We start from the raw sequence: 20,000 nt of genomic DNA on the forward strand, positions 1-20,000 counted from the left end.
AGCATCCACATGGTAGCTAACAACCATCCTTTCCACCAGTTCCGGGGGTATCTGATGCCCCCTTCTGACCTCCATGGGCATTGCATGAAATGGGTGCACTTACCCACATGCAGGCAATACACGCAATACACATAAAAATAAATAAATAAAATAAAATAATAAATCCAAAAAATTTTAAAAGAGAACACTGGAGATTCCATGTAAAGCAGGCCACATAGCTGGGAGCTGCTGGTACCCTGGACTGCCAGTGTGTGAAGGGAGAGATGAGAAAAAACACATATGAGTGCACAACCAAGTCACGTCTGCATGTTCACTGACACCAGTCTGCACCCATGCACACCCCAATATACGCCCAACACACACATGGGCGTGAAACGGATGCCGATTTGGATATGCACTCATGTATGTGTACATGTAACCATACACGAGTGCATATCCAAACCACACTATGGTGGTTGAAATGAGAACTGTCCTCCATAGGCTCATGTATTTGAAAATCTGATCCCCAGTTAGTGGCACTGTTAGACTGTGGAACCTTTAGGAGATGGAGCCTTGCTGGAGGAAGGATGTCACTGGGGCTGGGCATTGAGGTTTTATACCCTGGTCCCATTTCTGTTCTCTCTCTGTTTCCCATGTGTGGATGAAATGTGGTTTCTCTGCTTGCTGACTGCCAGGCCAGCCTCACGCTCCCGCTGCATGCGCTCTCCACCAAAATGGGCTGTGTGCCCCCTGGAACTGTGAGCCAAAATAAGCCCTTTGTCATTTAAGCTGCTTTTATCTGGGTATTTTGTCACAGCAACAGAAGAACAGCTAACATACACAACTCACATGCACACTCATATCTCTACCATGTACTCATATCTCTACCCACATGTATGTGTGTACACGCATTCATGCATGTGCATGCCACATGTATACTTATGTACACACACATGAATACACACCGAAATCTGCACACATGCCATATGGATGTATGCACATGCATATACTCAAATATACACCTGCCTGTCTACACACAGAGAAGGTTATTCACAGCATTCACGTAGGCCCAGACCACTCTGGTCCATGGCAGTGCTAGTCTAGGGAAGCTCAAAACCTTGGGCACAGTGTCACAAGCCCCTGGGTCCCTGCTCCCTCTCCTGTCAGTGAGGCTGGTAGGAACACATGTGTGGCAGAAGCCACTGTGCTTCACTCTGCTGTCCATGACTCATGGAAGGCAACTGGGCCAGCCTTGGGCACAGTGCCAGGGATTCGTGGGTGGCCTTGGTTTGGGGGCCTCTCCATCTGTGTCCCTCACCCACAGCTGCCTGACCTTTGCCTGACTGCTTGGGGACTAGCTTCAAGCTCTTAGAGCTGCTGCAGCAATCCTGTCAAGGCACAATCCCCTTGGGGGAGTCTGGGGGCCTCAGCAGCTGGGATGCTTTGTCAGCAGCAGCTTTGCTTGGTGAAGGCCAGTGCTTGAGTCTGTTATCCTGTCCTGTCAGGAGGCTGTTTCCCACAGCATCCTTGCCTGTCCCCTCTCAGGCATTTCAGATGGGCTGGGGGTACAGTCTGTGACTGCCAGGCAGGGGAGGGTGTGATTCTCTCATCAAGAACCCCTGAGTGGATACTCCCATAGTCCTGCTGGGGGAGCCACAGCCCTCGAGGTTCAGGCTGGCCAAGGGGTGAGTATAGGCAGGATGGCTTTCTCTGCCAGTGAGCACATGTATGGGGCTCTTAGAGTCTGAAGTGACAGTGGCATTGGTCTAGAGGCCACTGAATTAAAGGCATGCATGGATCCAAGATATCACATGTGTGGAACCCCTGTGGAGGTATATGGAATCAAAAGTCACCACCTGTCATCATTTTGGCCCTGTCATAAAAGTTCTGACTGGGAAGGTCTGGTTCAGCCCTTGAACTATTTTATTTTATGTTACATGGTTATTTTATTTTATTTTTTATTGTTTGAGATAGGATTCCATGGATCCCAGGATGGTATTGAACTCATTATGCAGACAAAGATAACACTGAACTTGTGATCCTCCTGCTTCAACCTTTCCAAGTGCTAAGATCACAGGTATGTACTACCATGCCTAACTTTACAACCTCGTTTTAGTAAGCCTTCCCAGTGATTCTGGTTCTGAGAGCCATAGATGACCCTGGACCAGGACAATTCCTCTGTTCTTATGGGGAGGAAATTGTTTAAGTGAACCCATGTTGTACAGTGGCCATGGAGGTCAGAAGAGGGTGTTGGATCCCCTGGAACTGGCATTATGGACAGTTGTTAGCCACCATATGGGTGCTGGAATTCGAGCCTAGGTCTTCAGCAAGAGCAGCCAGTGCTCTTGACCACTGAACTATCTCTCCAGCCCCAGCCATAGTCTTTTTATGGTTCCATGGGAATTACCTTTGCATAGCTATGACCAAAATACTTGACAGAAATGACTTAAGGGAGGAAGGCTCTATTTTGGCTCAGGGTTTCAGAAGGTTCAGTTCACAGTTGCTCGGCTCTTTGTACTCAGGCAGGACATCACTGTAGCAAGAGTGTGTCGGGGAAGCTCTACCTCATCAGACAGGAAGCAGAGAGGAGGGGCATGTGGAAAGAAGCCAACTGTATGGGTTATTTTTCTGTTGCTATAGGAAGAGTTTATTTGGGCTTATGATTCCTGAGGATTAAGGGTTCAACATGGTGGGGAGTCATGGAAGGAGGTGCCTGGAGCAGAGACCTGAGAGCGCAAGTCTTCAAGCACATGCAGTAAGTGGGCTATGAACTCTTAAAGCCCACCTCCAGTGACATGTTTCTCCTGACAAGGTCACACCTCCTAAACATCTGCCAATAATGCTACCAACTGGGGCCAAATAGTCTAATATTTGGAGCCTGTGGGGGACATTCCTCATTCAAACCATCATACCAACACAAGGTGCAGAACCCAGGGACATGCTCCATGGACTTACTTCCTCCACCTAGGCCCCATGTCCTACTTTTATAATCTCTCAGTAATATCAGGACATGACCCTGTCAGTAGATTAATCTACTCATGGGGTCAGTGCCTTCACAACCCAATCCTGGTGATGCTTTTGCAGCCACACTGATGTGTCACTGATCTCTAAGGCATTTCTCTAGGCCCTTTTATAAACAAGATGATCACCACAGGCCCTGTGTCTCAGTACAAGCCACTCCAAAGATCCCACAGATGAAGTGGTTTAGGTGGCTGGCACTTGTTCCTCATGGTCCTAGAGACTGCAAGTTCAAGATCATGGTGATGACAGACCTGTCTGGGGAGGGCCTTCTTTTGGTTCATAGATGGCCACCTTACTCTGTCACAGGGCAGTGGGAGAACTCTCTGGGACCTCTTTCATGAAAACACTGATTTCATTCTTCATGACCAAGTGACCTCCAAAGGTTCCACTTCCAGAACCCTCGCACGAGGCTAGGATTTTACGGTGAATTTTAAGGGAAAAAGTATTTAGTCCACTGTATTCTGCTCCCTAATGGGAAAGTGTAGCTTTCCCACAGGGTATTTGAACCAAAGGTATGTATGTATGTATGTATGTATTTATTTATTTATTTATTTATTTATATTTATTTCCTCAGTGTGTGCGTATGTCTGTGTGTGTCTGTGTGTAGGCACCTGTGTGCCATGCCATGGTGTGTGTGTGTGTGTGTGTGTGTGTGTGTGTGTGTGTGTGGAGGTGAGAGGACAACTCTAGGGAGTCAGGTTGTGAGATATAGGCATCAAACTCAGGTTATCGGACCTGTGTACACGTGCCTCTACCTGCTAATGATCCAGCCCACGCAGTGTCTCCTTGTGTTGGAGGCAATGCTTTGTTTCTTGCTGCCTGTTGGGTTTCCCCAGCATAACAGTGCTCTGATCTGATGAGCCAGGTGAAGAGAACAAGCCCTAGTAAGATGGAAGTCACTGTCTTGGAAGTGACATCCCTTCACATTTGCTAATATTTTGGTCCTTGGAAACACTTCACCGGGTCTGGTCATATCTTCCTGTCCTCACCATGGATAGGTAAAAACCAGGAGGTGAATAGTACTATGAGCCATTTCTCCCAATCTGCTCTCTGGCCTCCAGGGACTCTTGTCCTCTTGCTAGGTCCCCATGAGTCTCAGCCTATAATGGCACCAGCTTCTATTCAAGAATCATGTCATTGAAATCAAGTTCAGAAGTGGCTGGAGCTCCTGACGGAAGAGCTGACATACAAGCTGTTCTCAGGATGCAGACCTGGGCAGGAAAGAAACACGCTCCCAGCTGGGGATGTGGTTCAGTTAGTAGAGTGCTTGCCTTGCATGTCCTCGGCATTGCACAAATCTGGTGCAATCCTGCAATCCCAGCACTCAGAGGTGGAAGCAGGAGGATTAGAAGTTCACAGTGATCCTTGACTACATAGCAAGGTGGAGATCAGTCTGGTATACAGGAACCTCAGTTGGACTTGCCCAGGACCCAACAGAGAGACAGGCTTGGCATACACAGCATTAACTTTCCTGTCCACAAAAGGGGGAAGTGGGAAGCTCACGGGAGTCTGTCTCTGTGGCATTGAGGTCAAGTTGGTGGAATTTTTGCTGATACAGTTTCCTTAAACACTTTGCGGGTTTTCTGTGAATCTTACTGATATATCTCCTCCATTAGAGAAATGCAATAACCACACATCTCTTTGAGATACACTTTTTTCTGCCTTGGGTTTCTGTTGAGACAGCTGAAGGACAGTCACTCCCCTTGAGCTTCCTAGAGATAAATGGAAGGCACATGCTGAATCTCTCAAAGGGAGAGATCCCCTTCATGCCACAATTGGATGCTTTGGTCATCCAGGATCTTCACATGATGTGTAGTCACTCTAGTGTCATAGTGTCATTCACACACACACACACACACACACACACACACACACACACAAATGTATGAAGTTATTTGGAGTTCTGACCCCAGGGAAGGGTCATTGACAATTCTTGGGACAGAGAAAATTTGAGAGAACTTCATCACCTGCCCAGGTTACCCCACTTTAGAGATTTGCCCTACTCCAAGTGTCCTTCTGCACAGTGCCCCGGACAGCTGTCTTAGAAGGCCATGAGGATAAGGTTCAGGGGTGCCACAGAGTGACCCTTTCTCCTTCACACCCACAGCTGTCAGGTAGTGTGTCCCATAGAGGGAGGAGACCCTGAGACCACCCCTGAGGCCCCATGTCCCCAGCTCCTGCACAAGGCTGTGTTCTGGGTTTGCTAATGGTCTTATCTTGTTCTGAGCATACCCATGCAGGTCTCACTCCTGGAAGGGGGTATGCAGAGACAAAACTGTGCTGAGTTGGCTCCAGAAAATTCTCCCCACTGTCAGGGAGCCGATAGGTGCCTCATGAGACTAGAATGGGTACAGACAGGGATGGCCCAGCGTGGCTGCAGGCTGATACACTCTGCTATTGTGGAGACACTATGTCTTGCTTTTAGGTTAAAGCCTGTATCTACTGTCTGGTCCTCCCCACATTTTCCCAGCCACTCTGCCTTTGCCTGGTGAGCAAATTGTTGACGGAACATGCTAGGCCGCAGAGCATGCATTTTGGACTACGTTGTGTTGGCTCCTTTGGGATTTCTCAGGGTCTCCCAGCTGAACTTTTTTCCATCCTTCCCTCCCTTCCTCCTGACCCTTCTCTCTCCTTTCTCCCTCCCTTCCTCATCTTCCCTCTCTTCCTTTGCTTTATCCCAATTCCCTCTACTCCAGCGCACAGCCCTCCCCTGTGACCTCCTTTGGTGACTCTCTTAGAAATAGTTTTCTCCACAAAGAGAATTAAAGTTCCCTCTGTCTTCAGGGAACTTCGGCAGGCTTCTTAAACTCGGGTAAGCCACTCTTTCCTATTTTGTTCTCGCCCTTCCCACCCCCAAGCACACCCCCCTTAGTGTACCTGAACTCTCAAAACGTGCCACATTCTAGCTTCCTCCTCAGTGATCATACTAAGCAACCTCCGTCCACTGGGTTCCAGTCAGTATCAGGTGCCCTCAGATGGGTAAGCCCTGTGCTGAGGCTTACCCACATTCTTGCAATCCTTATGAACATCCATACATGAGGAAACTAAGGTCCAAAGAGACCAGTTCAGTCAGTGATGAGTACAGACATTCTTACCCTTTGGGGTGGGTTACATCCTGATAAATTCAAAATCAGTTGAAAGTATCTTAAGTCAAAAATATATTCACAGAGTTGGATAGATAGCTTTGTTGGTAAAATGCTTGCCATGCAAGCATGAGGCCCTGAGTTCAATCCCCACTCTGATGTAAAAAGCCAGGTGTGTTGAAACATGCTTATAATCCCAGCACTGGGGATGTGGGGACCGGAAGTTCCCTGGGACTTTGTGACAGACAGCATAGATGATTTGGTAAGTTCCAGGTCCCATTTAGAGATCCTGTCTCCAAAAATAAGATGGATGGCCCCTGAGGAAGGACAGCCAAGGTTGACCTCTGGCCTCCCCATGCACATGCACACATGTGCTCAAATACATAACACACACACACTGACAGATAGATGCGTACAACTTTAAAAATGCACTCGCCTTACTCAACCTGGGCACACTCTGACTTTGCAGCCCAGTGTGCTGTCCTGCACCAGTTGTTGGTCCTCCACCACCCCAGGGCTGACAGGGAGCTGTGGTTGTTGCTGTCTAGCTTTACCACAGAGGACCAGTCCACACATGGCTGACCTGAGAAAAGTTCCATACTCAAATTGTGAAGTACGGTATACAGTTGATACTGCATGCATACTGACCCTGCATCATTTTCAAGTATAAAACTCATAACTTGAAACCTCCTAAGTTGGGGACCACCTGTAAAACTGGCCAAAATTAGTACTTAAAACCACCCGGCAAATCCTGAGACACCCTTACGATCCAGGCACAGATGGAAATGAAGTCTAGCTCTGCTCTCCTGAGTATGGGCTGGAGTTAGTGGTTGATGTAACAGGGTGCCACTCCAAGGCTCCAATAGACACAGATTCTACCTGATTCCTTCTCCGGACTTTTGTTCTCAGATCCTGGCTGCCGTGTTGGGAGGAAACCCAGCAGCCACTCAGTGAGGCCACAAAAGCAGAGGTTCTCACCAGTAGCTCATATCTATTGTCTAGGGGCCAGTGAGAGAATATTCCCACCCTCTCTGCTCTGAGCCACTCTGCGGGCATGGAGAGGGCAGACATGCTATCACTGTAAGCCCTTCCTCCAGTAGCAGATTCATGAACACAATGCAGGTTGGGGTTATTTTGGATCCTGCTTTTGGGGGAGGTTTGTTACCCAGCAATAGACATCACATCAATGTGCCCAAGCTGCCCACCTAGAAGGAAAGAAAATAGGGCAGCTGACCAGACTCCCTCATTCTATCTCAGTCTGTTGCCAAAATTTCAGAGGCCCTACACATGAGCCTAGAGCCCCAGCGACTGATGGGTCTGAGGGTTGCTTGTTGCTATGTGATGTTGAATCCTACACGTGGTGACCACTGCCGTGTCTCTAATTCCTGGCAGCCCCTGGATGGCAGAGAACTTGGCCCATGCCATTAGAGGGGATTGACAGGCAGCAATGGATGCTTGAACTTGAAAGACAGGCTTGTCCTCTCTGTCCTTGGTACTATTATCAGGCCCTTCTGATGTCTCATAAATATTTTTGTCTCACGGAGGACTAAAGAAAGCTTCAGGATTTGGAGTTGCAGGTCTTTCCTTCCCAGCTAACAACCCTGGCTGGTGTACCTGAACCCTGGCCCCAATCCTCTACATCGTACTCCCCTTCACCCCCCTGAAGCTTGTGAGGGAACAGAACCCAGTTCCCTGATCTCTGGCCAGGACTCTTGGATCACCAGGAAAACCCAGGACAGATTCTCTGAACTAGCTGCTGAGGGGGCTGGGGTTGCTGAATTCTACACTGTCCTCACTGCATTCCCAGGGGGACCATCTTATTGGCCTAGAGTTCCCTGACAGGACAGGTGGGCTTGAGGCTTCTCACTTCCCTTGAAAGATGTGTAGAGCAACCTGGGTAGAAACTGGCTCAGGCAGCTGTCAGATTTCCTCAAAGGAAAGGGGCCCCAGGTGCTACCAGACACAGCTCATGAATTACCCCTAATTAGTTTCCTGACAGTCACAGTTGCAAGCCCACCTGCTGCACCACAAGTAGTCTTGGGTTTCCTTGGTCAGCTTGAGTCTAAGAGCAACCTGGGTCTCTGTCAGGTTATCTGTCTAATCTACAGCTCCAGACCCAGCTGATGGAAGAAATTCTACAACAATCCAAAATAATGCTTAATGAAGCCATCTTTACTGCAGACAGATAGGCAGCTCCTGCTGACTCCTGGTCTGGATGCCCAGCTCAGTATTGTTTGGAGCAGTGTCTGGGACAGATAACAGGCAGACAGAAGAAAAGGTCATAAAATTTGATGGGCTGATGGGACTTGTAAGACAGATGGGCTGGGTGGTGTGGGCTGGGAAAGGTGAAGGCATGGGCCCCTAAGGTCATGCCCTAGGTAGCTTTCAGACTTGTGGGCTGATCTGGGTATTAGACATATGATAGCCGTCCAGGAGCCCTCTCCAGAGGAGACTGAGAGACAGGCTGATTGCAGTGGCTGCCATGCTAATGGAGTGAGACCATAGAAACAGACCTTAAACACCATGTTTTAGGAGGTGTTAGGATGTCAAGGCTGGTGGGAAGAGAGAAGGGGTTGATTGCATTTCCTATGAAGTATTTTTTTAGTTCTTAGGTAAGCTTCAGATGTGTGTTTGCAACCCACTTTGAATACCAGAGTTTTGGCAGTGGCCTGGAAAGGATCTGTGGCTCCAGCCAGCCCTAAACATCTGGAGATGGCATTGATGCTGTCCGGACTAGAGGGGACTGCAGGGACAGAGGAGATGCTCACCGTCTTCACTCAGTCTCCCCCAGCAGCCATCAGGGTGAGCTCAGGCAAATGTGTGGACTGCTCCTCCGAGTACCCCTTTTTACTCCTCTGGTGACCCCTTCTCTGTGCTCAGCTGGTTCTGCATTTGTGCTGACCTAGTGGCTTTCCTATCTGAGTGGCTACAATCTACTGTCCAGGTTTTGGGCTCCATGTTGGCCCCAGCTGGGCCTTTGAGCTGAGCATCAAAGTTTCAGCAGATTAGACCACCTTGGTGGATCCTGAGGGTCCTTCCCTTCATGCTCCTGGTTTCCTCCTTCCATGAGAAGTAGTTTCCATTGACATTTACCTCAGTTTGAGCTGAAAGACCAGAGTTGCTGCAGCCCTGGTTTAGTCACCCCGCCCCCCAATAGTTTTGATTTGTAGAAGATTCAAACTGACTTTTAGATAACGAAACCAAAATCAAATCCCACGTGTTTACGAGAGGGCTGGAAAGAGCAGAGCTGTGTGTCAGAGCCAAACACAGAGCCTGGAGTGACTCTCAGGGGAGACTTCTGGGTGTGCTGGTGGAGGCACGGTTAACGCTTCCCTTCCCTGGACCCTCATACAGTACACAAACGTACTGGAGACTTGACAGAGTGAGGGAGAGGCGGTAGCATCAGAGATGGAAGGATTTCAATTAGGATAAGATATGCCAATTCCCTATTGATACATTTGGAAATCCAAATAAAATTGATTTTTTTTTTTCCCTCAGAAAAGAAAGCCAAACTACCTGAAGAATCAGAAGAGACAGACACAGCTGGAAGCGCACAGCCTCAGAGGGGAGTCCATCTCCATATTCTTGAGCTGTTTTTCAGAGGACCGGAAGAAAAAGATTTTACATGTAATTCCACAAGGGCAGAAACATGTTGGAATAAAGAGACCTGTGTTATGATGTCACTCATGCACAGGGCCAGGAAATCCCTGCTGTACCCTGCAGGAATCAGGATGCTGTCCCTGTGGAAATGGAAAGAAGAGGCTCAGAACCCAGAGACCCCCAGCTGGAAGCAGGACGGAGGAAATCTGCACAGCATTGGGAGACACCTTTGCTGTCTTGGTGGGTTTTCACCTGTGGCATCTGGGATTGTGTACACATCTCCTTGAAAGAGGCCAGAGAATTCTGCTGGGAGAATTACAGCCAAGAGGAAACATCCCAAAGACACTGATATGGAGGACCCCCGCCCCGCCCCCCAAGAGAAAGGCAAAACCTTGCTGGTTTTTCTAGATTTTTATCTACTTGAAGCCCACCCCACCCCCACTGCAATGTATTTAAAACCTTGTAGGTATCATCTGTGAAATACAAATATTTATGTAATTAACAGCACCGCTGGTGTAGTGGTATCATGCAAGATTCCCACAAATATTTATGTAAAAATAGACATATAAAGTAAGCATCATATCTAACAGTCATCCGTGGGAAGCATTATTTGATGCTTTTCTTATGATTCTAAAAAGAGGAAAAAACACTTAAAATTCAGATTCAATTTTAATTATTTCTTGTGGGAAATCTGAGACAATCTGCTAAGTTCACTTGAAATAATACGGTTTCATTTTGTGACAGGATCAAAAATAATTTCACAAAGCATTTCCATGTTTTAAATGTCAGCAACAGGGGATGTGGCTCAGTTGGTAGAATGTTTGCCTAGCATCTTGAGGTCTGTGCTGGATAGCTTTAGTGTCAACTTGACATACCTGGGTTGAGGGAGCCTCAGTTGGGGAATTGCTTCTATTGGACTGGCCTGGGGCCATGTCTGAGGGCATCTTCTTGGGTGAGTGATGTGGGAGGACCCAGTCCACTGTGGGTGGTGCCACCCCTGGGCAGGTGGGCCTGTGTTGCATAAGAAAGCAGGCTGAGCAGGGGCCAGGGGAGCAATCCAGTAAACAGCGTTCCTCCATGTCCTGTGCTCCAGCTCCTGCCTCCAGGTCCCTGCCCTGAGTTCCTACTTGGGCTCCCTGATGAACTGTGACCCGGAAGATGTAAGCCAAATAAACCCTTTCCTCCCCAAGTTGGTAGTGGTCAGAGTGTTTTGTCACAGCAATGGAGAACAAACTAGGACAAAGTCCTAGGTTCGACCTGCAGCACTGCATAAAAACTATATGAGGCAGTAATCCCACACTTGGGAGGTGGAGGCAGAAGTTCAAGGTCATCCTTGGCTAAGTGATGAGTTTGAGTCTAGCCTAGGCCACATGAACCTCTGTTTCAAAATAAAGTAACAACAACAACAACAACGAAACACTTGGAACAAAACAAAAACTAAATCCCAGCAACAAGGAAATACAATTTAGAAATGATACTTTGTAGTATCTGTTGTGATAAATCAAATTGTGCCCCCCAGTACAGATGTGCACCTCCGTATCTTAGAATGAGACTTTTTAAAAGCAGAGCCCTTGCATTGTCTAAGGAATGAGTTGTTAAGATGAGGCCCCACTGGAGTGGGATGGGTCTCTAATCCAGCATGGATGACAACCTCACAAAATGGGAAAATTTGGACGCAGACATTCATAGGGAGAATGACCTGTGGAGACAGAGGCAGAGATTGGATGATGTGTCTCCAAGCCAAGGACCATATGACTAAGGGGAAAGCCATAAGCTGTCCCAGGCCCAGGATAGAGTCACCTTCCCAGTTTTGTGAGGGATCAACCCTGCTCACACCTTGTGGCTTCCAGGACTGTAAGATAGTGCATTGCTGTGGCGTAAGCCATCAGTTTGCTTTCTCATAGCAGCCCTGGCAGATGGATACACCATATCTAGAACCTTAAGATACATTTGCTAAAAGGTCTAAATTAAGACTCAGTAGTAAAGGGCTTATCTCAAAGGCAGAACATAAGTTCAGACCCCAGAACCCACATAAATCCTGATGTGGTATCACCTGTCTATAATCCCAGTGCTTTTATGGCAAAATGGGAGGCAGAGACAGGAATTCCTGGAAACTTACAGAGCAACTAGCCTGGCATAGATAGCCAGGAACAAGAGCCCTTGTCTCAAAGAAGGTGGAAGGTGAGGACTGACACCTGAGGTTGTTCTCTGACTTCCATACATGTTCAGACTCACAAACGTGAACACACACATACATGACATCACAGACACACAGACACAGACACACACACATATCACAGACACATAAAGAAAAAAAACGACTGGAACAAGAGGAGAAACTTACTGTAATCTTGGGTGGAAAGATAAACTGTTAAGTAGCACCATCCCCTAAGTCAATATATAAAATCGCTGTGGTACCAACAGGTCTAGGGAAGTGGCAACCTCCTCATAACCCTTTGCAGAGGGCTGCCTCCTCAGGAAGCTTTGCTCCCTTGGCTTGTCTACCAGTTCTGTGGTTAGGATGTCACACTTTTTTAAATGTGTATGAGTGTATTGCCTGCATGTGTGTAAGTGCATTGCCTGCATGTGTGTAAGTGTACCCATCATCCAATGCCCGCAGAGGTCAGAAGGCATCAGATTCCTCTGGAACTGGAGTTACAATTGATAGGCACCATGTGGGTTCTGGGAATCGAACTCAGGTCCTCTGCAAGAGCTGCCAGTTCTGTTAACTGCTAAACTGTCTCTCCAGCCCCTAGGACGCCACTCTTAAGAAAGAATTACATCTGACTGTCAAGAAATCTCATTGGGGCCCAGCAAGGAAGTACATGGCTTTAATCCCAGCACTTAGGCGGCACAGCAAGTGGATCTCTGAGTTCAAGGCCAGCCTGATCTATATAGAGAGTTCCAGGCCAGCCAAGACTACACAGTGAGACACAGTGAGACACTGTGTCCAAAAACTAACAACAAAATAATACCACCCCCCCAAAAAAACCACACACACACACACACATACACACACACAAACGCATACACACACACAAACACACACACACACAAACACACACGCACACACACATACACACACAAACACACACACATATACACACAAACACACACACATATACACACAAACACACAAACACAAACACACACACATACACACACAAACACACACACACACACAAACATACACACACACACACACACAAACACACACACCAAGTTTCGTTGCAGCATGGTCTGTACTGGGAAATAACCGAGGGAAAAGCCCCACATGTGAAGTGCCCATGAAGGATGGAGTGATAGAGGAGGACTTATGTGGAGTCTAGACTCCATGTCATTGGTTCAAGTCAGGAGATACCCGTATGTGTCATGGTTTGGAAAGATAAAGCCATATAAGATTTTCAGTGATCTAAACAGGTTTTCCGGAAGTACCAACGCTGTCCCTAACTGCTGGATGTACAAGTAGTCCTGTATCCCTCTTAAGATGGGACTGCCCACTTTTAGCCACCCAAACACGCCTCAGGGATCATGAAATTCTAACAAGAGTTCTGCTTCAGGCATGGGGTCTGGCTTCTGACTACTGGAAGCTATTTTGGCTCAGTCTGGTGTGGAGATTAAGATTTGGGATTGATGCTGGGAGTGATATTTGCCTTACCTAGCTTCTTTTAAAACTTAAAAAAAGTCTTTGTGGGTTCACATGTGTGTATGATGTGTATATATATTTAAGTATGTGAATGCCAGCATGTGTGTGCCGCAGTGTGCACGTGGAAGTCAGAGGCCAACCTCCGGGTATTGGCCTTTGCTTTCTACCTTCTTTGAGATAGTCTCTTGTTTGCTGCTGCGTATGCTGGGGTAGCTGGCCTGGGAGCTTCTGGGGATTCTCTTGTCTTACCTCACATCCTGCTCTAAGAGCCCTGGAATTACAGATGAGTGCTGTTGCACCTGACTTTACTTAGGTTCTGAGGATCTGAGTGCAGGTCTTCATGCTTGCTTGGCAAGTGCTTTCTTTACCCGCTGAGCCATCTCTATAGCCCACTTGCCTGGCTTCTTGCCCTGAAATTTCCTGCACAATGGCTTCTTGTAGAACCCTGCATCCTCCTTAAACACTCATCTGCAGGCCTGGGGCTGGTGGAGGCTGCGCTGTGCTGTTGATTGTCACCACCTGAAGGTTTTGTGTCTGTGTGTAACATATCTCCTGGATTCTTCCTATTGTGGACCTAAAGCCAGGCATAAACCTGGGGCTGTATCTCTGCCTCCAGCCTCAGAGTCAAGCTTTCTTTTTTCTTCTTGTCTGCTACCTGACTTCTGACATTCTGGACTCAACCTTTCAGAACACCAGGGCTCATTTATACACTGACTATGTCACCTGGAGATTTTTTTCTTTGGAGGACCTTAAGCACAGAATGCCGAAAACTTTATGTTGTCACGTGCTCTATGTTTCAGTCTCCACTGTAAGTCACTTTTGCCTTGGTGGCTCTCTGGCTGAATACAGTTAAACAGTTAGTCACTTCGTATATGTTTAAAAACAAAACGAGGTGTGGTGGTGCATGCCTGTAATTCTAGCACTGAAAGTTGAGGCAGGAAGATTGTGAGTTCTAGGCCAGACTGGGCTACATAGCTAGACTTTGCCTCCAAAAACCAAAACTCCAATCTAAAACCAGGAAAAAAGCAAACAGAAAACCTCCACAAACACCAAAAGCAAACCCCCATCTTTGCCAACCTATGTATTTCAAGTAAATAGGAAAAGATTTGAAAGGGTTCACAACAGAGAGCTGACAGGAATTACCACAGTAGGAGAATCAGTTTAGGAAGAAAAGGAAAGGCAACAAGAGTTTCCTGAGGTGTGTACACTGGGATTGAACCCAGGGCCTAAGCACACACTACGCCACTGAGCTACATACTTAGCTCCTAGGAGCTCCTTTTCGGGCTATGAATGTCAGTTTGATTTATTTTACAAGCATGCGCTACTTCCATAGTTCAAAAATTCAATAAAATCCATACATTTTTAAGCACTTCCTAGTTTTCCCAGTGTTTTAAGCTCGATAAACAGTATTTTCTCAACAGCTACAATGCCTAGTACACCAGTCTGGGGGCCAGCAACACAGCAAGAGGTAAGGAGAGTCGACAGAGCCTGGCCCTCATGTTGCTCGCACTGTACACACAGGTGGTATTTCTTTATGTCAGTAAATGGGGAAACCAGACTTGTCTCTTATTTTTATATGTGTGTATGTATATGTGGGTATGCATGTTTGTTCACACGTGTGCAGATACGTGTATATGTATATGTGTGTGCATGCATGTGAAAACCAGAGGTCAACCTTGCCTGTGATTCCTTGTTCTTTATGACAGGGTCTCTCTTTGGCCTGGAGCCCCCCGAGCAGGCTAGACTAGCTGGTCAGTGAGCCCTTGGGATCTGCCTGTCTCCACCTCCTCAGTACTGGGATGTCAGCTATGCCAGGCTTTTAATATGCGGGTTCTGGGGATAGAACTCAAGTCCTCATGCTTGCAAGACAAGCACTTCACCAAGTGAACCATCTCCCTAGCCTTTCCTGTCTCTGTATAAGCTGTACACGCAGGAATATAAGGATTGTAAGACCATTTGATGTTTAATGATATGTACAATAATTACAACTATTTGAAGCTTCTGTGGCAGAGTCAGAGTGTGTTGATTCCTTTTCTCAGTACCTGACCAAAGCAGGCAGGTGAAGAAGGGGAAGAAGAAAGATTTGTTTTGGCTCAGAGTTTCATGACAGGAAAGCAATGCAGTATTCACGGTGGTGAAGTGTCACTCACTGATCACTCCTTGGTAGCCTGAGGTGGCTGTGTAATCTCAAAGAACGTCTAGGAAGCAAAGACCTCGAGCCAGAACCAGGGTAGGCTGCAATGCTCTGCCTCCATCCCTAAACCACCAGCTTGAGCGTACATCCCAAAGGTTCTACAACCTCCCCAAACAGTGCCACCAGCTGGAGACCAAGTGTTCAAACACATGAGCATGTGGGGGACATTTCAAATTCAAACCATAATGCTCGTGTGCCCCAAATCTTACTGTGAACGCATTCACATTGTGAGTGAAGGCAAAAATTCCAATTAGAAGCTCTTGGAAATAAGGATGCAATTTTCGGTGTATTCAGATTCAGAAACCCTTGGAATTCCACTCATAGACCCCTTTATAAATTCCTTAAAATTGTATTTGGTCTGGGGAGAAGGTTCAGTGGGTAAGAGTGCTTGTTGTCAAAGCGGAGTGTGTCTGTGCACATTCATAACCCCAGATTGTGTGGGGAGGTGCAGAAGCAGGAGGTCCCTGGGGCTTGCTGGCTGCCAACCTCACTGAAAAATGGTGAGTTCCAGTTTCAGTGAGGGGATAAAACAAGGAGTGATAGAACAGGGCACCTCATACGAGCAACACAGGGATGTACACACATGCATACACATGTATACACTACACACATACAAATTTTAAAAAACAAAAACAAAACCACAGCATCACTGTGTATCTGTGCCTTCATTAGTCAGCTATATCAATGTAGAATGATTAAGCTACTGAGATGGGTTTGAAAACTCAATATATTTCTAAAATCAAGGTGAATAGAGGAGAGCCTGTCTAAGAAAAGGCACCATCTCCACGGGCTTCTTAAAGCTATGTCTACAATTTCCAAAGCCCTCTTCTGCTGGGAATGTAGTTCAGGGGTAGAGTGCTTGTCAAGCATGTGCAAGGCCCTGGGTTCCATCACCAGCACTGCAAAAATAAATAAATAATAAAGAAGTCATCCAAAATGCTGAGGAAGATAGCCACAGCAGAATCTGCTGCTCTCCCTTCCAGAGTGGTAGAAGGGTGCGGGTACTTTCTGGAGCCCGTGAAACCTCCTGCCTCTGCTCCCACTGCCTCCTTCTGGCTGCCAGAGGCAGAAACTTTGGCTCTTCCTTCTGAGAGATGCTTGATGAAGCCTTTTGAGCAGTCCTTGGAGGGACCTTGCCTAGAGAGTTGTGATGGCATTGCCCCATTATCAGATTTTTGCCTGGACTCTGGGGTTTTCTGTTCCCATTCTGAAGGGAAAGAGGTCAACGCATGGCCAGACAGGGCTGCAGGAGCAAGTCAGGTCAGGACAGGGAGCTCACCTAGGAGCAAGGCCTGAATTTTATTGAGGTATATTATTCCTGCTCCTAAACTGCCAAGAGTCTTCTGTCTCTCCTCTTTTTATTAGGGAAGAGGTGTGGCCTGCAAGGGGAGAGTCTGACATCTCCAGACCCTTGAGGTCTGCACTTGGCGTGAGGACCCTGATCACCAACTCATAGGGCTATCTGACCCAGGGCACTGCCATAAGCTGCTCTCATTGTCTAAAGGTCCCCAGCCTAAATCAAAGGCTATGAAGGGTTGAGGTCTGGTTCCTTTAAGAGCCAGGCTCTCAAACTTCAGCACTGGTTGGTGAAATGCAGGATTCTAGTCTCTGTCTCTTCGAAGCTCAAATTCAGGGTATGGGGTTTATGGGGGGAGTGTTGTGTGTTTGTGTAGTGTTTAGGGTGTGTGTTGGATGTGTGTTGGATGTGTCTGTGTAGTACAATGCATGTCTGAGTGTTGTGTATCTGTGCAGAATGTTGTATAGGATGTGTGTTGTGTGTCTGTGTAGAGTATAACTATGTGTTTAATGTCTGTATAGAGTATAGTATGGGGTGTGTTATGTGTCTGTGTAGAGTGTAGTGTATGTTATGTGCTTATGTATAGTGTGTGTTGTGTGTCTGTGTAGTTTAGTGTGTGTGTGGTGTGTGTATGTTTAGAGTGTCTTCATGTGTAGTGTGTTTGTATACAGTGTATACATGTAGTGTGTGGGTGTGTATATGTGTAGTGTATATTATATGTGCCTGTGTGTACATATGTGGTATGTGTCTGTATAGAATGTATGCACGTCTACTGTGTGTGTATGGTGTGTTTCTATGTAAGTATGTACCTGTGCAGTGAGTGTGGGTGTGTGCATATGTGTAGTATGGGGTATGTGTTGTGGGTATCTGTATAGAGTGTTTATTTATAGTGTGGGGTATGTGTTAACTGTGTCTGTGTAGCGTGTCTGTATAGTATATGTGTGTGCTGTTATGTATCATGTGTTATGTCTGTACAGTATATGGGCACATGCTATGTACAAGTATGTAGTGTATGCTGCAGTCCATGCAGTGCCTGGAGGAGGCAGAATCAGGTTGCTGATGTCATAGAGCTCACGGTGCCTTCAGTCCTGGATCAGGGAAGCAGGCCTGCAATTTGTTTACATGGTGTGTATGAAACAGAATCAAACAGCAGGGAGAACAAAAGCAGGCTAAGTTTCCAGAACATCAACCCCACGTTGAGTGGGCCGTGAGATTTAGGAAACTTCTGCTGGCCTGCTTCCTATGATCCCAGGGGGAGTCCAGGGATCCTGACAGCTGGAGTCTGTTTACCCAGTGAGCAGGTGGGTGTTTGCAGTTTGGTCCCAAGCAAGGCGGTGGTGACATCGCTCTAGGTCAGGGGCCTCGTGGGTGTTAGCAGGTGTTTGCTCTCAGCTGGGCTTTTGGTCAACATGGAACATTTGTGTGCTGCAGCCCCCAGGGAGCAGCTCTGGCAGGAAGCTGGGTGTCCAGCAAGCTGGCCTTGCCCTGCAGGATGGCTGGGATGCTCTAGACTGCACTCTCTCCAGAGGAATCAATAACTTCAAGTCTAATTGGTTCAAGAAATCACTAGTAACTGATAAACCACATGTGCCCCTTTGGTTCCTACAAGCAGCCAACATGTTTTAGGGAGTCAAATTATCTTAGTCTACAAAAGTATCAGCTTTGAATGCTTTGATTTCTGGAAATTCAGTGCGGTATCTGCGCTTGTTTGAATGTTCTTTGTATGAGAGATTACCCCTGCATTACTGAAATGCAGATATAGGTGTCACATATACTATGTTAGCTGATCACTGAAGGAGCTCTTCTCTCTCAGCTCACTTTCCCATGAAGCTGTCCTCCGGCCAGTAGGTCATGGCTCTCAATGCTTCTCACTCTGGATGATTAACACCCACTGCTCCCAGAGCTTTGGCTTCCACATTTGTCTCTGACCACCTCCGGTAAACATTGCTCTAGCCTTCTGGCTTAGTCAGCACACCTGAGGGTCTCCAAGGGAGCTGCAGCCTCCCCCTTCCTGCCTCTGCTGTAGCTGAGGCTCCTGTCCTCCATGGCCACCCACCTCCACCTCCCAACCTTTCTGTTACATGTCTCTCCTCAAGTCCCTTCCTGGGTCATCTCTGGAATGACATAGCTCTGAGGAAGGAATCTGACCTCTCAGTTCATGATGCAGACGATGTAGGTGTTCCTTCAGCCTGCCAGCCAAATAGGGCAGCGACTCAGAGCAAAGCAGCTTTTGTGATTGACAGCGGCCATACAGGACCCGGGAGTGGATGGTGTGGGCCTCTGAGAGACCCCAGCATCCTTTTTTCCAGGCCTGTGCTGTCAACTCCTGGTTCCTGGCTGATGAGGCCACTTTAAGTGCTGATGTGGGTGTAGCGGAGTCTGGTCCCAGACACCCTGCTTCCACCTTAGGAATTTAGTGGTGGGCTTGTTTGAGTCCCACCCCCAGGCATGCTCCAAGCATCCTTTGAGAAACTCTCAGGGCTTTGAAGACAACGGGCTGTGGAGTCTGAGAACTTTGTCTCTAACAATACAGAAAGTCATACTGGGCTGAGGGTTCAGTGGGGAGGAAAAGCTCCACCAGTGACAATGTCTGCTGGACTTGTACTTCCCCTTAGGGAAAGTGGACAAGGAAGAATGAATTGTTTTTGTTTTCATTTTTTAAAATTCATTTTTAGGTTAACACACAGGGCAGTGGCTCTTTCTGCAGAGCCAGTGCATGCAGGTGGAGGAAGGGCTGTGGGGCCGCACAGGAAATGGGCAAAGTGTGTGAACAAAGCCTGCAGGGTCTGCACAGAATTATAAAGAATGCTTCTTCCGGTGTGACTCAGCAGGCCTGGGGGCCAGCTCTACTGAACAATCAGAGGTTTCCAAATCCCACTGTGGTCCTGGAAACATTGTGAAAGCCCATGGTCTCCTTTCCTCTTGAGCCTTGGGGGACAATGGGTGGGTTTTTGTCTAGAATGCAGCAGAATTCTCAGCATTGCCTGTCTGGAGCACTCATGTCAGCCCTGGATGGAAATATTAGACATGGGGGCTGACTCCTCTCTGAGTGCTCCTCCAGATCCTAGGCCACATGGTAGTGGCGCCTGGCTTTCAGGCACGGGGTAATCTGCCCCAGTCACCAACAGTTTGTACTTGTTCATGGGTCAATGTGTACCACAGCAACAGGACAAATGACCC

This window comes from Nannospalax galili, unplaced genomic scaffold (assembly GCF_000622305.1).
Source record: "Nannospalax galili isolate Female #2095 unplaced genomic scaffold, S.galili_v1.0 scaffold367, whole genome shotgun sequence".
NCBI classification, from domain to species: domain Eukaryota; kingdom Metazoa; phylum Chordata; class Mammalia; order Rodentia; family Spalacidae; genus Nannospalax; species Nannospalax galili.